This window comes from Corapipo altera, unplaced genomic scaffold (genome assembly GCF_003945725.1).
Source record: "Corapipo altera isolate COAL_440 unplaced genomic scaffold, ASM394572v1 113, whole genome shotgun sequence".
In the NCBI taxonomy this organism is placed as follows: Eukaryota; Metazoa; Chordata; class Aves; order Passeriformes; family Pipridae; genus Corapipo; species Corapipo altera.
In genome coordinates, this window is record NW_020884895.1 from 11,865,629 (window position 1) to 11,876,139 (window position 10,511).

Sequence of the window (10,511 nt, forward strand, 5' to 3'; positions counted from 1 at the left end):
CCCTCAGCACAGCGGCCTCGGGCACAGCCTGGCCCCACTGCCCACCCACAGCAGCCTCCTGGTGTCCAGGAGGGGACCTGATGCAGGGCAGGGGGTTTCTCTGGGAGAGGAGCCTCACCTCCCCCCAGGCAGGGACCCGGCGTGGTCTGGGCAGCCTGGGTCCCACAGGGAGAGGAAAATGGTCTCAGCTTCTTCCACAGACCAAGAGAGCCAGGTCCTGGGTGTCTGACCCTTTCCTTATCCCCTGCAGGACTGAACGCTTCTGCAAGGTCAGCACTGCCCTTTTTGCCAGATTTTCAGCAGAAATCAGAACTGAGAGCAAGCTCCCAGTCAGCCATCCAAGCCAGGGAAACTACATCTCTGGGAATGAGCCCATCAGTTGACATGTCACTCAGGCTCCCTGGCTTGTCTTGGTCTTGCAATAGAAGTTATTTCAAAAACTACAGCCAGAAATGTAACACAGCCTCTTAATGGCACCCACAAACCATTTAAACACAACCTGTCTGTGCAGGTGGAAAAGGCTCCCTCCTTCTGTTCCTTTCCACCAGCTCAGGAGGGAAATCATCATGGGATGTTGTGGGCTGTCCTTCTCTGCAGTGCAAGGAGAGGGCAGTGGGACGTGGACAGACCCCTCAGAGATCCCCATGCAGAGGACACCTGATGCTCATCCCCACCATCCCCTCTGCTCGTGCCTCACACTCGCTCCGGTGCCAGCGCTGGGCCAGTAACACGCCCATGGTCACGGGCAAGGGGCTTCCACCACATGCACATGGAATCCTTCAGGTTGGAAAAGACCCTGAGAAACAGGATAGCCTTAGATGTCTGGGAAAGCAGAGAGGAGGAAGCCTCATTGAGGTCACACTGTTCAGTGCAGTGGTTTGACAAGTGTGAGAGCACGTCACGTCCAGTGTTCCTGAACTCCCTGCTGGCTTCTGCTTCCATGCAGTGTTTTGGTGTTAACACAACTACAGCTCATAATACTGGTGAACAGGAAAATAGCAAAGAACAGTCTGTCCATCCAGAACAACAGGAGAAACTTCCACATCCCCTTGTTGAGCCACGTCAGAAAGGAAATGCAGGTTAAACATTCCCGTAATGAAGGTAAAACTCCCTCTGCAGGGCACCAGCGTTGCTGACCACACATGATCTGCAGAAAGAGACTTGTGGAGCTTTCAGTGCAAACCCCCTCGTATTCGTGTGTCCCATTTCAGAGGCTGTTCTGGCAGTCACACACAACACCAGACATTTGCACGTTCAGGCAGTTCCTTGAGCTCCCTGGTCTATGGAAGGTGTTTATGTTTGGTTTTGTGTTTTCCACCATGTGTCATTCCTATACTCCTGCTGCTGAAAGCACGTTTCCCTGAGGTGAGTGCTCCTCTCAGAGCTGTACAGAAATATTTTATTGTCTTTTTAGCACATGGAATAAAATTGTAAAAACTGTTGCACACACACTGCTGTACTGGTTTTGGCTGGGGCTTAAACCACAACAGCTGCTTTTCTCAGTATCAGGATAAACAAATCACAGTCTCAGTGCTGCACTGCAGGACCTTCAGGGGTGGTTCTGTCCCCAAATTTGGTTTGCGCTGCTTATTACAGACATGTGCCACTAATATTTGTACTCCTCTTGCTTCAAAAAATCATTCATCCATATGACATAACAGGGGGTTTAGTCTCAGAGCATTTCTGCCCACCATAAATTTAAGTACCATGAAAAAACCCACTGCCATTTCAGGCTCACCTGGGATGTGAGGTCAGCAGGGTTAAGCCCTTGGGGGCTGTGACGTGGCAGCTGTGGGAACTCATACAAGAAACCTGCATCCTCCCAGCCAGGGGAAACCAGAGGAGCAGAACTCGGAGACAAGGGTATAAGATCTTTTGTAAGACTCCTCCAGCTGAGTAGAGCTGATGGCATTTTCTAGATATGCTTAATGTCATTTATACCCTCAAATATACCCAGACACATTCAGCCTCTCAAGCCAACAAGCACTTACATAAACATCTGAATTGGGGAAAAAAATAATGGAGTGCTGGCAGAATGTGAGCCAAATGTGTTTGTCAGAGGCACTTGGATTTGCAAGATTCCACCCTCTACAGCCAATTCAGTCCTTGGAAATCAGTGGGAGTTTACCCATGTCATCATTGGATCAAAATTTGGTCGCTCATCCCTGCTCACCATGACCTAGAAAATAAGTCCAGCTCATACACAACCAACCAGGTATTTCCTACATGTAGTCACAAGGGAAAACACTCCAACAGGAGCAGAGGAAGCCCTGTGGCACTACTTTGGTTTAGAGTTGAGCCACTATTAGAAGGGGGAAGGGAAAAGCCAACATGAGACCACCCATAGAAGAACGCCAGGTGGAGCAGAGGCTCAGCACAAGTGTCAGATGTTTCAACAAGAAAACTCCAGATCTCTGTTTGTACACCACTCGCTCCAAAGGCCCTGCATTTAAAAGATTTGAGGTACATGGCCTCTCTGTCAGATGTTTCTTATTCTTTTAATATCAGAGAGGGATCAGAGTGAACAGGATGCCCCTCCTGGGCCAGAGCAGCCCCTGCAGAACCTGCCTGCCCTGGAGGCACCCGGGGCTCAGAGCCTGGCACAGGCACTGTCAGTCATGGGTTGCTTTGGGTCTCCACCACAGCCAGTGCTTCATTCACTGCCCCCAGGAGGTGTTTGCATTGCTTGGAAAGCAGCACCAGCAGCCCAGAGATGTTCCTGGTAAGACACTGGTGGGATGTTCAAACATGCAGCCACCACGAGCACACACAGACACGGGAAAGGGACCCACCATTCCCTCGGGGCTGGCACTCCATGGGCAAAGCTCAGCCGAGGCAGCAGCAGCTTTCTCAGGGCTGTTTTGAGTCAGCAGGGTGAACCCTCCCAAGGGCTGGGGTCTGCAGGAGCTCCCCACCTTGTCCCTGATCCCTTGCTGCTCCGGGACCCACAGGGCAACCCCAGCACTGCAACTCCCAGTGGGAACCTCACAGACACTTGCTACCTCTCCGGGACTGACACAGGACCCGCGCTGGAATAAAATGTTATTTTCAGTTATGCATCGTGCCAGCACAGGGTCAGTGGTGCACAGAAGCTGCCAGTTTTGCCCAACACACATTTTAATCCCACGACTATAACATCCTTCTGGTGAAGTCACTTTGGACCTCACATTGTCAGCAAAACCAGAACAAAGCCAAAGGCTTTCTGTTACACACACAGGAGATAAAACAAACCAGGAGCCAAGAGCATGTGAATTTACAGCTAAGTACTCACAGACAGTGACTCTCTGATCTTGGCTAATCTCAGCATCAGAAAATGTTTTTCCAGGAAGGATTCAGAAAAACTGAGTCTTTTAAAAAAGGAAGGAAGCCAAGTTGTTCTTTTTCATTCTTTCCTTTCAGCGAAAAAGGAATTCTGAAGGTATTTTCAAGAAAAGGAAGGGCTACTTTAGTTCAAATGCTGGAAAACCAATCACTTTGCCTGGGTACAGCTTTGGGTTATTCATCTATAAACACTGACTAGGAAAATTCCCTTCCTTGGCTGCTCTGAAGGACACAGCCTCCTCTCCTTGAAGGAGAAAAAGGGTCAGCACTGCTTTGAGGCTGCTACAAGGATGCAGCACTGTGTACAACCTGCACGTAAGTGCAAGTTAGAGCACAGAGAAAAGAGGAGTGACATGGAGCTGCTGTAAAACCCCCCACTCGTTCCTTCCAGTGGGTAACCAGTGCCTGATTCTCTGCTATGAAACAAAGGAAAAAATGTGCAAAATGTTCACAAATTCAGATGAAAATCTTCCGTGATTAAGTACAACATTTACTGCAAATAAATCCAGTGTTTACAGAGTTATTTTTCCAAGTGCTTTGCACATAAACAAGGCTTTATTAATATGTTGGCAGAGCTTTAAAAGCTATTTAATTTCACCAGTCCCCTCTGGCTCAGGGCTGCAGGGACAGCTCAGCAGGACAAACCAGCAGCTGGACTTTGATCAAGACCAGCTTTTGGCCACAGGTTTCCAGCTCATAACTACAGCACAAGCCCAGGTTACATCGTGTTACAGAGCTGAGCTTCCTCAGGAAATCGTTTGTGCACATATTTTAGACAAGTACCATCAGCCTGAGACAGCAATGAGAAAAGAGGCATTTTCTCTTTATCCCAAAAAATGCTGGAAAGCAGGAAAATAAGGCAAAGGTTGTTGCAGAAATAAGAACAACATCACTGGGGTTTGTGAAGAGAGCTGCTGAGCATGGAGCTCAAGAACTGCTGAAAGAATTAAGGACACATTCCTTTCAGCTTGATTCAACAATTTTCTGCATATAAAAATTGCAGCATTAAGCTAACTTTTGTGGAAAGGGAAAAGAATTACCAGCTTTTAGCAGAGACTTACCAGGTTTAAGTAGAAAGCTCTCAGCCTGCATTTACAACTTACTATAGTTTTACCCAAGACCAGCCTTAAAATCTTTATTGATCTGATTATTTCCAGTTACTTGTTTCAGTCATTCAAAACCAGAGCCATTGCCAATGTCCTAACCAAAGTAAAGGTTATTTGTACAGCAGTGATGTATTTACCTACAGCCTCTCTAAAGTCAGTGGTTTTGCCCAATGCAACAACAAAAGTCAGTCATGGTTTTGGGTTTGACCTGTATTCAATTAAGGACTCGGTAAGACAGTCAAAGTTTGAGATTCCTAACGCAGCACATTTAATTTCCAGATGCAAGCCAAGGAATAAACAGAAAAGAACATTTATTTTAGTGGCTGTCGAGTTGCTTCCAAGTTCTCTCTCTATCCCACATCCCTCACAGAAAATGAATAAATAAAACCAGATTATGCTGGGCTGAATGCAAGGAATCCCAAATCCCAGTGCCTGACTGCAAGCAGAGGATCCCTGCTTGCCCAGGTGTCCCAGGGGACCCTGCAGCACCTCCTGCCCCTAGAAATGCCAGGCAGGGGCTGCAGGTGAGGAGCACGGGGCTCCCCCAGTGCAGCATCAGGGTCTGTCCCAGCACAGTGCCCTCCCCCGTGCTCCCAAAAGGATGGAATTTGCATTAAGGGTTATGCCAATAGCAGCAGGGAGACAAGAAACTGGAGTAAGATGTGGAGAAAATAAAGGGAGGTTTATTGTATTTTGGTCAGATTTCTTGCCTTTCAGCACAGCAGTTGGATATTCTATAGGAGGTTTTATGGATGAAAATGGTGTTTTGGAGTAGTTTGCAGCATTCATCCTTGGAGAGTCTGTTACATTCAGTAATGGAAAGGACATTCAAACTGACTGATGTCCCGACACAGACCAACAGTGAAACACACAGCACATTCCAAACCAAACAGAACACGGGAGCAGCCCCTCAGGGAACCAGAAAGGAAACACTCTGCTCTCCACCAGCCCCTTCTTGCCTTACATGTGCCCCACACAGAAATCTTTTGTCCACCCAGCACTGCTGACGAGCTCCTGGCTTCATCCATCCAGCTTAGGATCAGCAGGTTATGCCAGAACAGCGGTGCAGTGATGGCATTTCCTTCCCTTCTCCCTCGTATCCCAGTAATCCCCCCAGCCATGGTGCCATCCCCCCCAGCCACAGCAGGGTTAGAGCTGACAGACATCCCCGTGTCGGGGCCAGGCCCTGCTCCACCCCTGCCTTAGAGCAGCAACCACACCAAAGGGCTTCCCAGGTAAATAAATGCTACTACAAATATAAGTCCGTAAACTTGATTGGATGTGTCAGATTGGACTTTGGATTCACAGAATCAGAGGGGAATTCACTGGTAAAAACAAGTTTGTAGGAGCTTCTGGGCCAAGGGAGCTGGACCTGTGCTGTTGCCCATACATCCATAGCTCAGAGCCACCCCACCAAGGATAAAGCTCAAAGTGTTCTAGAAATACTTTTAGTCACATAATTAATTCAAAATTTCCACTTTCCTTGTAATCATTAGGTCAATAGCACAGACCTTTACCCAGCACCTTTGCTGGGTTTACTGGGAATTCCAGAGATGGTCATTCCAGTTCAGTAGCAGATGCTCCTGTACATCCCCCTTCATGTTACCCAGGTCACTGCTCCCCAAGACATGAGGTATTCAAATTGTGTCACAGTGTTACACTGAACTCCTTTATACACTTCATCAGACTCCAGACATTTTTACCATTACAGTTAAAAACAAAAACATCCTTTTTTTTTAATTGCAGAGCCACGTTGCTTTGTGTTACAGTTCAAATACTTTCCTGCACAAGTATGAGGTTAAATATGACCTGGACAAATAGTCTGTAGGACACAGAGAAAGAAACTGCACACTATTACTCAGTGCTGGAACATAATTAACCAACAGAGACTTCAGAAACCTCATCTGGGGACGTTTGGACGAGACCTTGATTTTCCCTGTGGTGATCCACTTTAAATCAGAACACACAATAAACACATTAAATCTAATAAATGACACCACAACATGTTTTAAATGTCAAACCACACCACATCCACACCAGAGCTCAAAGCAGGGCAGTCAGTGAGCATGTAATTTTTTCAAAGCACACAGCCATGACCAGAGCTTCTGAAAGCCAACAGCCACACAGCAGTCCCTGTGAGCCATCAAAGAAGCCACAAGACAGTGTTATTAAGACAAAAGTAGCAGATCAGACACTGGGAGATCATTACCCAGCTATAACATAATGATCTCAAGTAGGAGAATTAGAATTTTTAAAAGTGGCTTTAATTAGGTATTCTACACTTGAAGGAGGTTGAGAATTACTCTGCTGAACATACAAATGGAGAAAAAGGAGACAATGACAAGTTTAGGCTCTCCACTTTTCACTTTTTAATTCATACCACACTTTCACACACCTTCTCCTCCCAAACAACTCTTCACATGCTATTTCAGAGGGAAATTATTCCATCATTTAGAGCCAAAGGTTTTAAAAGGTCCCAGCAAGTGACCACCCCCTCTGCCTTCATCACCTTACTGATGCCAGTTCTCCACAAACCCAGCATCTTTTCATTTCACACACATAGCCCCAGAATCCACATTTTTACACGTTTTCTGGCACAGCTATAGCAGAAAAGCCTTCTAATGCAAGTTAAATTTACACAGGAAAACGTAGTTCTGATTTTATGTGACCCACCTGGCAAGGTCAGCAAGTAAAACAACGTGTAAGAGCTAAAAAGGTTCTTACTCCCTCTGTTGCGAACAAGAACATCCCAGAGCAGCATTCAGGCTTCCTTACCTGCAGAACAGGCTCCTCCCGACATTTCAACCCAGAAAGCCTCTCATTTTTCAGCCTTGACCTTTGACTTATAGGAATTTTTCCTGCTTTCATGAGGTTTCTCACATCCTGTAACTGCCAGTCTTCAGTCATGAGCCTCAAAACAGGGAGTGGGACAGAGCAGAGAACACCTGACCTTGCCAGACAAGGTCTGCCCCTTTCTCTGCCTCAAACAGTCCCTGGGGTTTGTGTCCTGGCATCAGCCTTGCCCTTCTCACACCTGACAACAGTGCAGGTCTGGCTGATCAGAGGGGCTGAAGAGCAGCACCAGTCAGGTGGGCAGGGGAAAGGCTGTAGCTGAGATCTGCAAAGCTAAACCACTCTGATTAAAAATGGTTTATTTAATTGTAATTAGGAAATAAAATGTAATTCAGAAACACACTCTCACCTATAGCTTGGGAATAAACAGCCATGCCTTTTTTTCCTCACCCAGAGCTATCTGTTGGCTTCTTGGGGTGAGGGTAGGGGTTGGTTGTTTCTGTGGGGGGTTCTGTTTGTTTGTTTTTTGCAACTACTTAAAAGCTCAGTTAAAGGCCAGTGTGCAGGATCACCTACAGGAAATGACAAATTCTTATTCCATCACAAACAAAAATTATCCACAGCAAGGATCAGGCTTTGGTTTGTTTTCAGCTGGCTGGGGGGTGTTCAGGTTCTTGTTAACGAACTGCAGAACATTTCCCTCTAACCACTGCACCAAACCTGTAGGTCACAGGGACAATAGGTTTGTAAACTTGCTGCCTGTACCCTATGGATGTAAATCTGTGATGTGTAGTGGCCATCAAGAAACACGGATGTGGCCAATTAAGCATCCTCACAAAACACCTACAGAGAGCAAGACAAAGACTTACAAAATCTGGTTCGGTGCTGCTTTTGCAATTCCAACCGTGAGAAAACACTCCAGCTGATGTTTAAGATGAAAACCCCCAACCTGCACCTGCACAAGTGCTTTAGCAGCAGTGTCTGTGTTCCAGTTCAGCTGCTGCTGGAGTGGATTTGCAGGTGACTATCTCTGCCTGGGAGGGGGTCTGACAGCAGAGCACAGGAATCACTGAGGGTGCATGGCACTGCAGATCAAACACAGAATTACTCTGGTTGAGGATCTGCTCCAGTAATGAGGAGAGCAGATCTTCCCCAGGCACACCGAGTGTTAAACAGGCTTGTCCTCTAAACTGGAGTGCCAGACAACCCCTCCCTTCACATCCACCTCTAACAACTGCCCAGGTGAAAGAAAAATCAGCAGCATCACAGCTTTCCATGAAAGAAAATGCAGACCTTTCTCACATAAACAGTCTGTGGTCTGCATGGCTGTGTGGAACGCACCAAGCAGGAGCTCTTGCTGTGGCTGCCCATGCTGGGGATGATTTACAGTGTCCCAGGTCATCTGGGCTGGATGGAGTTCAAAAGCAGCAGCCAGTGGGGGTCCCTGGCCCTCCCAACCCAGCGTGGATGTGAACAGCAGCCCATCCCACCCAGGAAAGGTGGATTGCCTCCAGCCCAGCTGAGATTCCCATCAGCCAGTGGGAGTCCTGGGAGGACAGAAGGAATCCGAAGCACAGAGCTCTGTGGCCACAGGCACTGCTGAGGACAGGAGGGGACAGGAGGGGACAGGAGGGGACAGGAGGGGACAGGAGGCAGCCATGGCCCAATCCTCTTCACATATATTCCTCTGAGGTACTGCTTGGTTTCCCAGAGTGTGGCATTCACTGCACTGTGCACACAGGCAGGGCTGACCGTCCCCAAATTAGTATTTGTCCAAATTCATTGGCAGCTCCAAATACTGACCATGATTCCAGGGTCGATCACTGCTTTGCTGGGAGCTTGTCCAGCTCATTACAATGGAACTAAAGTGTCTGACCGTGGCCTTGAGCCACAGGAGAGTTGTACCTAAGTGTGTTATTTTGAAAATTCCCAATAAGGCACTTGGAGGGTCATGTCATCCTTTTCAAGGCGTCCTGCAACCCACCGAGGCATTGAAAGAATTTGGCCAGCAAGAAGCTGTGAAGGAAAAAAAACACATGAAAACATTTTGCAAAGGGCCTTTAAGGAGAACTGGCACAACACAGAGAAGAGAGAGCATGAGGAGGGATAAATTGAGGCAGAGTGGGAATGCTGTGTGGCAGGAACAGAGGCACCTGCAGTGCTGGTCTGGGAAAGAGTTGGATCAGTCTGACAAGGGAACAGTGTGATTTGGGAGGGAAAAGGCAATGTCTGCAATGGAAGAACAAACTAAAAAGCAAAAGTCATCCAACAAAACCCAGGTACATTATTCAGGTACCTAATTCAGATTAGCATTGTGTAAAAAACCCTTTTGCTGACACTGATGCATGAAACACATCAGGGTGGTGTTCTCCAAAGCTGTGTTCTGGTCCAATAATGACATTTCTATTGACTACTCTAAATAAAGGGATCATCCTCTATGTCCTTCAAGATTCCAGCTCTGTGGATCAGCCCCACCACAATTTGCTTGAAGAAAACTGGTAACACACCTGAAGATCCAGAGCCTCCCACAACAGCCCCTGATGGGCACGAACCACATCCAGATTCCCTGTGCTGGGCTCTGCTGCTGCCCCAGGAGTACCAGCATCATTATTAATACCAGAATAATGAACAGGGCTGCCCATTAGAGATGCAGAATTCCTGCCTGAAAACTGAGGCTATTCCTATTTTCCAAGAAAAAATAAGGAACCATTCCTCCCATACATCATTTGCTTTCTGTGACTTTATTCCCTGAAGTTCGAGTCATTTTCCACTGACTTGTTCATGCTGAGGAAGGAGAAAAAGAAAACACTCATTAAAAGCAAACAAAGAAACTGCAAATTAAACCAAGATCCCCAGTGAGGGCTCTGACAGGCAGGTTGGTCTGTGTGCTTGGGAAGTCTGGGGGACCTGAGCCGTGGTGTTCCTGAGGGAACAGCCCTGAGCTGTGGGGGATGTTGGAGGATGTGACACACGGACAGTGCTCAGTGCCAGGGCCTGGGGAGGTTTGCCTGGATAAAGGATCTGGATAATGGATCTTGGTACTGAATTCGAAACCAGTGTCACAGTGACACCCTGATCCGAGGCTGGGCAGAGCCGGGTTGTTCCCTGGTGCTGCCTCAGGTGTTGATGTTCTCCTGCACAGGCTCCTACTGACCTTCCCCCTGTGACCTGCACGTGCTTCCAGGAGCTCACAGACCACAGGGATGAGCTGTGGAGCACTGGCTGCCCTCCCTCCTGGCTCGGACAAAGCCAGGTTATACCACAGAGAGGTACGTTAGAAACTTGAAAAAT